Genomic DNA, 15395 nt, shown 5'->3' on the forward strand with positions numbered 1-15395 from the left:
GCTTAGGTTTGCAGTGGACAAGCCAACATCTGCTCCTCAGCACAACATATGCTTTAACCACATGATCCAATAAAGATCAATTGCTCTCCAAGGTTTGGAATTAATCTTTCAACCTTATATTGGCTTTATTCAATGATATCTGTCGAATAATAACAAAAAAAGCAGACAGGCAGTGATTCATACTTGAAAATAAATGTCATTAACAGTTACGTTGACCTCATAAGTGAAGCATTTGTACAAAAATAATGGAAGTAACAGAGAAAACAGTTAGAAATCCTTTATATTTTATGTCATTTCCTTTGGGACAAGCTCTTTTTGTCTAACTCTCACACTAAACACGCAGCTCTGTGAACTCCATAACCTCGCCAAGTAATCCATGCTCTCTTACTTGCAGTGATTTTGTCACATGAGCCGCAGAGCCTGAAAGCCGCGCACACACAATCTGGAGAGGACACGTCAGGAATGACACTCACACTCATGCAAGGCTGATCTCATTACCCTTGTCTCCATGCAGCATGGGGTCAACAGGGCTATGCCACTGTGCTGCTGCACAAGGAGTCAAAACAGCCAGTAAAGAAAGTCACATCTATGTGGAAAAGTTTGCTAGCCATATTAGGCCATCAAAGTTTCCAGACCAGAAAGTGCTTACTGTTTATGAAGACATTTTTAAAGCAGTTTTAATGCTGCAAAAATATCAATAAGACAAAAACTTAAATCAAATGCATTTTTCCTAAAAGTAGCTTTTAATTCTAGTAATCAGGATCAATTTTATGATTCTCTTTAACAAATCAAGGATTCTTTAGAAATAATACACTCATTCTAACAAAACAAAACACACAAATGCACACACAATGTGTGTATGGGAGGCTTTAAATCTAAATTTCAGGATAGAAAAATATTATTTTCAATTTAGAAAATTAAATTTCCAAACAAAAATATTTTATTTTGAAATAAAATTTCAAAATAAAATGAAGTAACTTTACAAAAGTGTTTTTTTTTATCTTCAGTTTGATCTTTTTGTTAATTTGTGGCAGTTTAATCCACAGCTATTAAAAATCTATTTCCTCTCATGGATTACCACATGGTGGAAGTAGAGAAATTATTTAATGTGTTTTATTAATTCCAAAGGGTGTGGCTCCCACCGTGTAGTGAGAGCACTGGAGTCTGTGTCTTTCACCCAAGATCGTGGGTGGTATGTATCACTCTGTTGCATCAAACATTTAATCTCTGGTCCAGCAAACCAGAGCCTGAACCAAACAAAACCTTCTGTTATCTACAGCTGCTGCACCCTCCATGCGCACCCGGACCCGAACCACCCACAGGAACCAGTGAAAATGTTTGTTTCCTCGCAAACCTGACTGCTCAAAACCCTTGTAAACTGCGATAATAAGTTGCAGTCCAGCCTTGACGCGCGGCGGAGTGAGTCAGCCAGCCATGTGGAGGTACTGAGCAGCAGCGAATGGAAGGGATAAGAAGCTTTCTTTGCATGGGAAGAGAGTACAATCCTGCCCTGACACTCTACAGATAACGCGACGGATTCCAACTCATTTATGCCAAAATCTGCAGAAAAACTAAAAACTACCCATTTATTTTTTAAAATCATATTCTTGGTGATTTAATGGCGCTGGAAAATCTGCACTTTTTTTCCTCTGATGAGGCTTCCAGCACTGCCTGTTGCACTTTGGAGAAACAAGAAGTTGGACTGACTGGGAGCGGATGCTGCGTTCTGTCGGTGAGTCCAACTTTTCTTTGTTTTTACGCGCGCTGAAAACGCACCGTGGGGACTCCGACTAAAACTTTAATCGACTTAGAAACACTTCCCTTATTTAAAAAGCAACCAATGTTCACATCATTTATTCAAAACATTTTTAAAATAAATATTTAAAACTACTTTAGGTTTGATACATTCTTGTTTGTCTTTGTTATAAGCATTGCTCTGAGATGTTTGACTCTATTTTCTTTTTTAAAAATTTGCAATTTTTCCCATTTTAAGTGCAGTGTTAACAACAAGGTCTTCATGTCTGAAGTTACAGCCTATTGTTGGTGTATCATGGAGTCAAGTTCATGGTCAGAGGAAGAGGCAACACAAATAATAGCAGTAGTGGCAGCCTGGAAAGTCTGGGAAAGAAAAAAACGAAAAAAAAGATTGTTCAAAAATTCAATTATTATTTTTTTTTGTAAATGAAAGAATTTTAAACATAATAAGCAAAAAGAAAAAAAAAAAAAAACAGACCAAAAGTACATTCTTGGATACATTTTTGTATCCAAGAAATACAAATTAATAGATATGTCTAAAAGTAAAGTTTGCTATGAAAACGTGCGTCAAAATCTAATATAAATCTAACTGTATTATCATATTAAAAGGTTTGGGCTTTTACTTGTATCACTGCTATGGGATTTTTTAAATTTTCCATCCCAAAGTCTTCCTTCTGAAAGGATAGATGTCCTGTCTCTGCATCAGAAAGAATAAACTTTAACTTGAGTCATAATGCCTAAAAAGGAACCACGGAGGATGTGTAAATATACTGACCTTATTTCTTCAAACACTGGAAGTGTGTTTGTCTTTTTCTCAAGTTTTCCTTTTAGAACTCATTGGTAAAATAATTTGAGCTTCACTTTATGAATTTTGGATGAGTCATTAAAATGATCCTAATATTATAACAAATATTTTAAACTTTGGAGTTAAAAATATTTTAAAATAAAAGCATCAAAATGGTAAAAGAACAAAAGAATTTTATTTTAAATAACATCTGCCTCAAATCAATAGCAGAAAAAAATATAACGGTGCATTAGAGCTTCTGGCATTTCATCTAAAAGACTTTGTTTTCTCAATGATTGTTTAATGCCATCGTTTTTTAAATCTTTCCGCATAAAGAACAAATATATGACTTTAATGGAGGTGATGGTTAAAATAATGTTGTCGTTTGCTGCGGCACAGAGGAAGGAACAGGTGAAAAGTGTCATTAGCAAAGCCAAGCCCGCTAAGAAACCAGCTGCAGGACTCTGCTGACTGATGCAAAAGTCCTTCACTCAACTTTTCTGCTAATTTGCTGAAAACAAATGCGTGCAAATCAAAATTTGCACTTTTATTTTTTATTGTGCTCCTTGCAATTGCAGTTTACCTTTCAGTTTAAGAGCGTTTTGCATGCTCTACCTGACTGAGCAGGAATGCACTGTAATGGCAGTGTGGTCATGTGCATGTGCAGGCACACACGTCTTTGTGTGACTTAATGTGCTCACATCCTCCTCCCTCCCCTTTCTGCAGCCGACGGAGAGCACACTAAGTTCATCTAAGGACAGGGAAACGCTTTTCTTTCCAGCTTGAATCACTTTGGAAAAATGAGCCTCTGTACTGAATTGCCCCAGAAATTTGGCATGTTTCTCCTTATTGCTTTATTGTCTGTTTTGGCTGAACTTGCAGTTTTCTCGTGCCAAGAGAGAACTTCAGGTCCCATGCAACTAGCTGAGCCAGCGTCAGCCGCAGTCTGTAAGTGAATACAATAAATCTCTGCAACAAACTGCCGTTAGCTTCCCGTTTTGGCTGTAAATTTCAAAGAGGAAAGATGGCGCCCTGTCTGTTCTGTAACTTCAAGTCAGCAAACCTTCACCGATTTGCATTTTAAAGTGAAATTCCAATAAGTTTATCCGAATTTTATGGAAGTTTTATGGAAGAACAGTCTTGTATCTTTCTAAAAGGCACTGTTATGCCTCCTCTCAAGCAGAGAGAAAGTCTGCAGTGAAAAAGAAAGAGCGGGACGAGGGTGGGGGCAGCAGTTTTGCAGTCAGCCACCCCACCACCTTTATAATTTCGCTTCCCTCCCTGATCTAAGAGGGAGTGGCCTGTGTCTGGGTTCAGGAGAGCCTCTGGTAGCCTCTTGCAGCTGGGATCTCAAAGTCTTCATACTCATGAAGGCTCGGGAATGGTAGCGAGCCTAATTACAATGACTGATTGCCCGTCTGTTGGCATTTCTCAGATGGTGATTGTTGGCTGTGTTGGATACAAGGAGAAGGAGGAGGGCCATTTCTCATTGGGCTTCCCCCTCCTTTCTTTGCTTGAGAACAGCCAGAGATTGGGCTCTGATTGGCTGGAGAGAAAAGAGATGTCTCATGATTTGGCGAGGCGAGATGGTGAAGACAGGTGATGTTACACTGCTGATTCTTTGTAGACCATTCAGCAAGGAGCACAATTACACCCAAAATTACGTGTTGAACTCCACATTTTACTGCGTCAAAAATCCTTTCTCGGAATCAAACTTTTTTCACATCTGATTAGAGATATTTTTTTTTAAAACAACAAAACTTTATTACTCTTTAACCAAACTCCTGTAAAAATGTTCTCCAAAAGGAAAAAATGGAGGGTGCTGAATTGGCCATTTGTATGTCAGCAGAGGTGTGATGTGTGTGTTAAGTGGGTGCTGGTTTGAGTTGGCCTGCCTGGCTTTGTCCGGTGCTTTGGCTTTTGTTCCTTCAGTAATGAATAGTGGAAGCCTTGGCTTCAGCTGGAGTGTCTCATAGCAACTGAAAGGAGAGCTGGAGAGCTGAAAAGGCCAGAAGAGATCATTTTTGTTTTGAAAGGGTAAGACAGACAAGACAATTGTTTGGGCGTTTTTGTGAAGAAAATATAAAAATGAATTTTGACAGCTTGTTCTAATCTGTACGTTACATGTTAGCAGTATTTCAAATGGGGAAAAAAAATTTTAGCTGCAGGATAGGAGAAAAATGTTCATTGACAAAACTCACAATAATAAACCTAATTTCAATGGGTGGTGACTGCATAGGCAAATAAATGCTGATTTTTGGACTATTATAAATCCAAATATCTACTTTTCATTTATGTGATCATCTGAGAAGACAGATGTCCTCCTATGAAATGGTTCATGCTTCATTCTGTTTTAGTGTTTGCAAGTTATTCAGATTTTAAGTATTTGTTTGAAATGATACCTTTTGGTTGTTTAGGCATCTTAAATTTCATTGGATGTATTTAAAATGAGAACTGCAGTGTCACATGTCATAAAACATGTCTTCAAGATTTGTTCAAAACCACATGACTGTGTTTGTTTTAGTCCTATTTCTACTTGCTGTGCAGGTTTTTTTTCTGGCACCATCACTGCTCTCATGCAAGTTACGTTTAAATGTGAGCTAAACTGCCAATACTGAGCATTTTTAAGAATGTTTTTTTATGTTTTGTTTTTTTGTTTCATTCTGTTTTTACTTTTTCTGCATTACAAAAACAGGCACTGTTAAAGATAAATTACCAAGAATTCTTTCTTATTTGAAGAAAAAAATTGTAGTTTCTAAGACTCCTAAGATTATTTTGCTATTGAAAAACTTTCTTTATACGATTATTTTCTAGCAAGACTGTAAATAAGACAAATTTTTCTTGAAACAAGGGTCTTTTTACACTCTTGAAGATTCAGTTTTTGTAGTGTGTGGCATAAAATGCATCACAGGAAAACAAGCTATCACCAATTAAAATGATGTCATGTCCTGTAAATTACTCCTACTCTAGAAATCTAGCCCAACACACATTCATTTTTCAGGGTGGTATATTTGTGAATTAGTTTTATTTCGGCAGGGTGTCATTTTCCAAGCCAAGCTCAGTGTTTGAAAAGAATTGCTTTGTATTGTGTTATCTTCCTTGGCTTAAAAAAAATCCAGGAGTACTCATAAGTCATTTGATAGTGGAACCTCATGTCTTTTTAACAGATTGCGATCACCATCAAACACCTTAATGTGTAGAAAGGGTTTTTTTTTGGCGGCTTAGCGTGCGGCGGCATTTTCTTGGTTGAAAAATGCTGAAATAATGAAACAAAGTTTAGCATAGAAATGCGCCAATGTGGCTGGCGCTGTTGCCCGGTTGTGTTTGCCCCGTGACCCAGACAGTACCTGTCTGCTGCCATGGTTACGGGCCAGGGCAGGTTTAGCAGCCTGACTCCGGGGATTACTTTCCTTGGCTTTAACCATCAGGCCTGTGCCCCAGTGACTGTAAAATGGACCACACTTCACCTTAGGAGTTAGGGGAGTTTGGTATTTTGCCCCAGTGGCTTTTAAAATGATCTTAAGTGCTGTGCAAAGGATTAGGGTTGCACAGTAATTATACAAAGGTCAGTGTCCGTTCTTATGCGATCAGCTTGTAGTGATTAGCTGTAATAAAAGAAAATGCTCACAGCACTCTGTGATTCCAGAATGCTTACAGTCCGTTGGACGCCATTTTTACTCAGTACTTGCACTGCATCTGTATAACATAAAAGAAGAGGCGGTCATTCATCTGCACAGATTTTATAGATGATCGTGGAGAAATTTGCAAGAGAGCCTGGCTGCAAACATTAACATGCGGAACCGGAATCCCCACATATGACTAAAAAAAACTTTATTTAAACTAGCAACCCTGACAGTTCCAGTTTTATACTGTAATTAAAATTTTAGATTTTCTTTTATTTTACAATTCTTAACACTTTGGGTTAGGATTAGGGTAAAATGTATAATTTCCACTTCCAGCTAATAATGTTAGGATTTTTGGGTGACAGCTGCTCTGTTCTGATGCTTGTGAAAGTCAGTCGTGGACTAAACAGCCTCTGTCACGACCACAGAGGCATAACAGACAACCCAGTCTCATCCTACACATTTTAGGATGAGACTGGGTTGTAACAGAGGTGGAAAGCAATGTTACGCTATTTCTAGGTTTAGGATATAGGTGATTTAATGATTTAATGTAACTTTACTGCTATGTTTTGGATCTTAATGTAGGTTAAAATGACAAACTAAGAGGGTGAGGAGGATTGCTATAGCATATGAGGAGTAACAGCTTTGACTTTTTAGCGTTAGGCTCCACCCCGTTCTAGCTCACATCTAGAACCTGGTGTTTTCTGCCCATGGAAGTTGGTGTTGACAGTTTTTTTTGTTATTTGTTGACTGTTAGCTGCAATTTGTAATACCTCTGATTTTGTGATTGAGGCGTTGAAGTGAGATGCTCCATTCGGGTTTGGAACCGACTGGGGCGTTCAAGGACAAACAATGACTGGTCTCAAGTTTAAAAAATAAAGTTTTTGGACCTTAAAAGAATGACAAAAAGCAACCTTCCTCCAGTCTCCAGTGACTTGCAGTCTTACAGGTGTCCACCAGATGCTGCAGGCAGCCTGCACTGTTTTTGCGTGTCGTCAAGCAGAACTGGTACAGCCAAACTGGAGCTGTTTCCATGGTATTAGGACATTTTATTGAGCTTAACAAATAAAGAAAGAAAATAGGTTTGTCTTTAAAATGTCCTTGTAGGTCATTGTTTGCGTTCAGACAAACCAACAGAGACACTTATTGTTGGTTTTAAATGTTTATTAATTTAGTTAATGTGCCCAGAAGTCTGAATCTGTGAATATCTTTTTAACTTTACAGAACTGCTTTATGCGCGTCTTACTCAAACTGCTGCTTTTTTCTGCTGCACTTCACGGCATTAAAATGTTGTGATCCACAGACTTCTACAAGAGTATTTCACTCTAATAATAAGCTTGAAATACCAAATATATCGCTAATCATAACAAGAATAAAATAAATATCTGATCCCTGATTGAGGTACAACATCCGATTCCGAGGTACAAATTCGAAGCTACGAGGTCCAATCAGGCCCAATTTCTGATCACGTAACTGGATCGAGACGTCCCCAGAAAATATACCCAGGTTTTGGGAATGTAGGATATTAAAGTACGCTGTTGGTTTTCATTGTTGTTTGGGTCATCATCATTTCATGGATGCAGGCAATGCTCTACACAGTGGTGGAATGGAGAAAGGATTATCCTCCACTTCATTCTTCCCTTTTTTGCCTCTCACATTGCTCTATTCTACGGCGATTTTTCATTCTCCTCTAAAAGCCCTTTCAGATTCAGAATGAGCTCAGGTGAAAAGCCTTCTGGAGGTTTTTGGTGCAAGTTAAGTTAGCTGTATTTGCCTTTGTTCCTCTCACAAGGATTTTACAGCTCACTTGAGATAAACCCGCGTAAGAAAAATTCCGCCTGACTCTCATCCTTTTCTTCTGTTTGTAAGAGTGTTTTCATTTCAATTTTGACATAATACAGGATCAGGGTGTGTGCCAGTCAGCTACATAAACAGACATACAGATGGAAGGAAGGACCCTAAGTTACTACTTTATAGTAGGTAGCATTGCTTCCTCAGGCATTTGGAATTTCCCTTTTTTTCATATTTGGTTTAGTGGTTTGACAGGATTATAAACATGTCTGAGCTGGAATCATGACTTCTGTGTCAACATAGTGAAATCCAGCATTCTACCTCTAGTAACATGTGTCCTCTCCCCATTTTTGATTGATTTTGCTTGGTTACTTTAAAACAAATTAGCAGGATTCTTTTATCACAACTGAGGTCAAATTAGAAGTTACCTTTTTTTGATCTGATAGCAGGATTCTTGCTTTTTTTTCTTTAGTTATGCTCCGAAGTGCAGCTCCGTTCCTAGATTGATCACCCTTTGGTGATTTGTGCAGGGGTGCACCAGTTTGGCACGGTTTGGATCTAGCATGATCACTAATGCACCACAACAGCATTTCCAACAGCATTGATGACAATTATGTAGCACTGGTCCATTGCTCAAACATGCATGTTAGAAATCTGCAACATATATGAACAAGTTCTTGTTTTACAGGACCATCCATCCAACTTCCAAACCTGCTTCCTCCCTTTTAGGGTGACAGGGTTGCTGGAGCCTATCCCAGCTAATGTTGGGCAAAGGTTCTCTCTCAATGTAGGAGACACAAATGTTAGCAGGCAGGATTAGACATATCCTTTTGTTTTTTTACAAATAAATTGGAGAGCACAGACCTCCAAAGACCTTGACCTGAAAGAAAAAGTAAAAACAGAATATACTTAGATGTGTTCTTAAGTTTAAATATAGTTAAATAAAAACAAGAATATGGCCATTTGCTCAATTATCTTGCTAATCTAAAGGGGGTGTCAAAACCCTCCTTTAGGGTTTGTGACAAGGTATAATTTTAACTTTCATTTTACATTTTTCGCATATCAAATTAAACCAGGTGACAATGACTCACTAATATGTTTGGTGTCATACATCCTGTAAGCAAAAAAGGGAAACTGCTAGCAGCTGCAACACCAACAATATCATTACATAAATTATTTGAATCTAGTTGATTATTTTCAAGTAAGCAATGCATTTGTCCTGATAAATGTTTCAAAGAAGCTTAAAACTTACCCAATGTTATTTTTGGAAAATATTCATACTCTTTGGAGGTTATTTAATTAATTCCTAATCTGAAAGTGTTAATAAAGTTTTCCCAAACTTAAATACAGATGACATTTTTTTTAAATCAAATGTGCAGCTTGCACACTTTAAAGGCAAATTAAAACCTGTGTTCAATGGTTGTGGTTTTATTTGAACATCTTATTTTATTTTGTGACACCCAGATTGCAGATTGAGTTGAGTTTTCTTTTGGTTGGGGTTTTCATATAGGACCCCATCTCACAGACCCTGCCATGTGTGGAAGTGTCTTTGGGCAAAACACATAACCCCACATTGCTCTTGGTGGTCTGGTTAGCACCTTGCATGGCAACAGAGCCTCCATCAGTATGTGAATGTGTGTGTGTGCATGGGTGAACGGGACTGTGACTGTAAAGCGCTTTGAGCTTTTACGCAAGGTAGAAAAAGGCAATAGACAACAACTAGGATAAAGTTTATTTTAAAAATTGTATTTCTTGCCTTTGATGAGTTCTAACAAACTAGAAACAACTGTCAAAAATCAGCAACTTATTTATATTGAATCTTCTTCCTCTGTAAAATATCTACTGTTGGTTTTAAACTGTCAATATACTCTAGATTTTACATAGGACCCAATTTAACATAATATAGATTTTCCCTTAATTTTTTCCCTTAAGCGTCAATGTGGCAGCTAAAAAAAATGGACACCAAGTTCAGCCTCATAAAAGCTAATCCATGAAAATGTTGTCAGACATTAACCTGGTCTGTGTTGCCAAAGAGGTGGTCTGCTGATCTTTATGAGTTAAAATAATCCGAATTCTGCTTATTATATGCTTATCAGAGCTAAATTACTTAAAATTAGAATATCCTGATTTACCTGTCTATTACAAAACTAGACAGATAATGTGTGTACACTCCTTATGAAAACAGAGGAAGACCGAAAATGGATTTTTGTAATTTGATTGCTTAGCAGCAATCAAACAAATCACTGCAAAGCTATTAATTCACATTTTTGTGACTTTCTTAATCACAAAAAACAGAATGCCTTTTTTTATGAACCCATGTTTTTATGTTAGAGTTACATCACATAAAAACCTTCAGCTAAAGCTAAATAAGTCTCAAGAGAATTTTGGGCGCAGACAACTGAAATCTGAAAACAAAAAGATGCTAAAAAGAAACACCTCAAGGAACATCTTTGAGCTACGTTAATTGGCAAAAGATTTTTCTTTTTGATTAAACAAGATGGGGTGTAAGCAAATAGTTATTTAGGTTTAGTCTAAGAAAATAGGGTTGGACAGATTCACTGATGTGCTAAATCCAACAAGAATAATTCTGAACCACTCCTAGAAATAACTGCCTCACGACAAAGTTCACGGTTTAGCCAAGTTATATTTCACACAGAAAATTTCTTCATGAACGTTCTTCTGTTTTCTACCTACTAAAACAACTTGTCAAAAAGGAAAGGATAAAAGGATAATCTCTATTACCGGTATATCAAAGTCTTGTCGTAAAGACTAAACCTCAGATAGTGTGGAAATATGTTATTGAAAGAAGGATTAAATACCTTGCACATTTGGAAATGAATTACATCTGTACCTTAAAGGTAAAGTTTTAGAGCAACGTATGTTTCCATCTTCAGTCTTCGTTACGGGTAGAAATGGGGAAACCTGTACGGGGCATGCAGGTGACTCACAACAACTGTCAAGGTGGTAGACCGCTCGGTGAGCCCATAGGGAGAAAATGTTAACACACATTTTTCTACAGGTATGCTGCAGGTTACAGGCCGTATAGTGAACACTTATACAACATGCAAGGGTAAGTGAGGGCAAAATAAGTTAGATGCAGGCATATCATTTGGATTTTTCATTTTTTTCAGCCTCCCTAAATCCTACGCGCTGTGCAAGGGGTTTGTGAGTGCTGTTCTAGTGGGTGCTTGTGTGCAGCCTGGCTGTAGGAATGAAAAAACTAGACCATTAATGTATTTTGTGTGGTTATATGGGGACTTAGATACTGTATCACATGCATGCCCCGTTCAGCACTTGCACCTTACAAATGACTAGATTGCGGGGTAGGAGCACCCCGCGGCAGCATCACCTGTATGTTGTAAGTGCATACATGTTGCATTAGCCTCAAAAATACTCCACAATACACTTACCACACGCACGACAATCTTATGTTCCATTTTCAATGACGTCCCTTGAGATGTATGCACCTCAAGGAAACTGCAAGACACACCTCTCTACCTTCCGTGGGCCCGGACCACCCAAACTCCCGGGTCAACTCCACACGGGTGCATGCGACCAAGGTTTACACGTCTACTTATCATTTAAAAAAAAAAAAATATATCATCAAAGTAAGGGAACTAAAATGGTTCGAAAACTGAGATCCCACACTATTGCAGTTACAGTTTAAAAAAAAAGCTTTGATGTAAAGATCCTTTCCAAACTTTTTAGAACAAGATGCTGCTGTAGCGAAATTAGGATTGTTGTGTTTTCCAAAAATTAAAATTGCAGAGAGCAGCAAACATCCTATTTTTTTTGGTCAAATAGCGAAAACCATCACAGTTATCACATTATTTCCCACATAGTTAAACATTAATAGAAAGTTTTTTGGCTTAAAATACATGTCATAAAGAAACTGGAAAAACATATGTTCAGAGATTTTCCGAAATCCTCATGATCAACCGTGTCAAGAGGGAGAATCAGTTAACAGTAACAAACTTTGTCAAGGGGGCAGGCATCGTTTCCCTTTCAGGTGAGCTTTTGCCAGACATTGATCAACATAAGACAATATGTTTAATTAATATCATACAGTACAGAGTGCAGCTGCACTGAATACCACTATGTCCGGTGATATTACAGATATGGACTTCATCTCAACATTGCACTCGGACTGATATCAATTCAATTCAAATTTTATTTATATAGCCCCGAATCACAACAACAGTCGTCTCAGTGGGCTTTGTGCCGGTAATTGTGAGGTAAACATCAATCAATCTGGTTTGATTATTACTCAGATGATTATGAATCTTGGATATTTGTTGGGCAGTTGATAAAGTTGGAAAAATGGATTTGAACTCTAATTTTGTGTATTTTGGACTCTTTCCTTAACTCATGTGTTTTTATGTTACACTTTATTTCAACTACATTGACCTTGTGGAAATTCAATGGTTCTCTTTTGTAACCATTTTAAATGCATTAAAGACCCACTCCAATGATAATCATGTTTTTAAGCATAAAATTGCATTTCTGAGTATTCCTTTATTCAAATATTTGCGAATGAAAAGGAGATGAAAAAATGCCGTTTGAAAAAGCTTGTAGCTGTGACATAGGTGCTACAAGAAGCTCCGTGCCCACCTCCATTCTTATGCCTCCACTTATAAAAGACTAGATCCATGTACATCTTTGGTCTCCTCGTCTGCTTTGGTATTTGGCTCAAAACTGGATAGCTCTGATTATGTCATTTTTGCTGCAGTGGTAATGTTAGGTTGGGGTTGTGAGCTAGGGGGAGAGTGCATAAACAGATGTATAATGGGAAGTGTGGGCAGGCTTACTCCACGGGAGCAGTCCCGCCCACAAGTCAGAGGTGAATTTCTAACCCTAAAACATCACAATCACAATTAAAAGACCACTGGGAAAACTTTTACAAATGATTAAACGATGATCAGAGTGGGACTTTAATGGAAATGTTGGAGGTTATAGTTGCTGTTTTGATGGGTGTCTAGAGGCACGTTCAATACTCCAACAGGATCCCTGTTTTGTCGACCTGACAAGAGGCCTCCTGAAAAATGTGACAAAAGGGAGAGTAACCAGAATAGCACACCTTACAAACTGAACGCAGACACTCTCGGAGATCGATGGAGTTTAAGCATTAGGCTCAACAGCTATGGGGTAATAGTATCAGGGGGGCAGCGGCAGACATACGGATGCTGGATTGACCCTGAAAGAGAACTTGCTATTTTTCTTTTTTTTTGTTAATGACATAAATAGAAGGTTTTTACAGTTTTAGTGGGTCAAAGGTGATTATTTTGTGGCTTTAGAACTTTATAACAGTTATCATTAGAAGTAGGATAAGCTTCTATAAGCCCATAATCCCTAGTTAGAATCAGATAAGTTTTGCATGGTTTCTTGAACTTGTCTAAGCTCCTTGATAAACCAGAACTCCACCACCGCTTGGAACAACAAATACAGAAGGAAGTGTTTGTAGACTAAATTTGAACCTGATCCCCTTGTTAACCAGGGTTTATTTACTTCTGGTTTACCAGTTTCTGGGTCCACGTCGAAAGCCTTCTGGCCTTTTCACTGAATGTACGAACCTGGTAGGACCAGGACAGCTTGGCTCTCCTTTTCCGTGCCCCATCCCCCACCAGACACAGTGATGGCACTCAGTGCCAGATACACCCCTCCCTCCGCTCTCTTCCCTTCACCAACACTCTTCTCTCCTCTCCACCCTCCCTTCCCTCACCGCCGCAGGCAGACCCAGGCATGGGATCTCCATCTGTGCACAAAGGAGCCCCCTCTATCTGCATACGCTGCACATAAAAGGGCCTTTTGTCATGAGCTCTGCACACATGACCGTCCGCCTTTCACCCTGGTGGAAAAAAAAGATCACTCTCTCTAGCAATCCAACCCCACCCCCAACGCTAGACTCAACCCTGCCCACGACCCCCACCCTAGCAGATTTTCGTCTGCGGGAAAAGAGAGACATGGAGTCGGACATATTTACTCAGAACTTTGTGGGACGGATTCGTCCATCAGAGGTGGCTGCTTCCATCAACCAGCAAAGCTCCCTTCTTTTCATTTCCACACTTCGTAATGCTTGTTTTTCTCTTCTAGGGGTCAATCTGTGACCTCACAGGGAAGCGTCAACGCATTACAGCATCCGCCATGTTCGAATATGGATGCGCTCTCATTTTGGCAATCTCCATTCCTCTTTGCAGTATCTGAAATTTAAGGGGCATTAGTAGTTGGTCCTGTGCCAAGTTATCACCTCCCCATTATCGAAGCACAGACTCAACCGAGAGCCGTTTGAGAGCCCAGGCTTTTCTCTCACTCTAATTTTACCGCCTCCTGCCTTTTAACCCCGTAGCCCCGCGCTGCTTAGCAGAGGCAGAGGTATTCATAATGTGCAGAGATAATGACCAGAAATTGTCCGTGCACCTGGGAGCTGTGCCATAATGAGAAAAGGTAGAATTCCTCACCTTTGAGAGACAAGTGGGCCTCACTTCATTTGGGCAAGCAAAAAAATGACTGTTATTGGTATAGAAAGATATTAAACCTATGTGGGAGTTTAGCAAAGATACAATCTGAAATGCACTATAAAGTGCAGGGGTGCTGTCATACAAAAAAATTGCTTTCCTCAGCGTTTCCTTTGAAACACACACAGCCCCCAATGCCTTGCTCCCAGCCAAACAAGTGTGGATTTTGGAAAGCTCCGCAGCTCATCTTGCTGTCGCTGCACGCAGGCCTGTGGTGGAACGGAAGGAGTGAGATTGACTTGTCCCTCTGCTGCCATGTCCTCTGGATGACCCTCTGCCACTCTGAGCCGGTGGGAGAGGTCAGAGGCTGCCGGGCCACGGTTTCCCACGTGCTGTCGGTACCTTTACATCATCTGTGATGGTGATGGTGACCGTGGTTTGGGAAGAGAATATTGAACTTTATCATTGCCAGCATGAGGACTGCACAGTTTGGGTCACTTCTGTGGCCACATACCCTATTTTCCACACCATAAGGCTCAAAAGATTATAAGTCAATAAATGCTCTTTTTTTCAAATTTATGTCATATATAAGCCGTACTGCATTCATTGTAATTCTAGAACTTGTTTGTATCATGCTACACGTTAGCTATGTTAGTGGATTTACCATACCTGCAACTCCCAACCTTGTTTGTAACACGTGAAAAAATTGATAAAATATAATGTTGAGGATGTTATTGCAGTAAAAACTTAAAACATTCATTGTATCCTGTTAACATTGTATGAGCTGTTGAATATCAGCTTTCAAATTCATTTTTGGATATCAGATAACATGTGGTAACATCTAAAATAAACCTAAATTAAGACCTTTACCTGTCTTTTAAATCAGGCCTGCAGTCTTTTTTTTCTTGTTTACATGTAAAATGACTAATTTAACAAACTAAGTAAGAAAGGTAATGCCTATTTTTCTTAAAACAAGTTTAATAATCTTAA

The 15395-nt window shown here is 38.8% G+C and overlaps 1 long non-coding RNA gene across 1 annotated transcript in view; it reads left to right on the forward strand.

Annotated features, from left to right (window-relative positions):
• Positions 1–1173: 1173 nt before the first annotated feature.
• LOC144992547 (uncharacterized) overlaps positions 1174–15395 on the forward strand; it is a 43293-nt gene continuing 29071 nt past the window's right edge. The window contains exon 1 of the long non-coding RNA XR_013656581.1: positions 1174–1732. This is a non-coding gene — a long non-coding RNA (uncharacterized LOC144992547). The remainder of the gene's footprint in view (positions 1733–15395) is intronic.

Source organism: Oryzias latipes, chromosome 6, assembly GCF_053564925.1.
Source record: "Oryzias latipes strain Hd-rR chromosome 6, Olatipes_Hd-rR_3.1".
Taxonomy (NCBI): Eukaryota; Metazoa; Chordata; class Actinopteri; order Beloniformes; family Adrianichthyidae; genus Oryzias; species Oryzias latipes.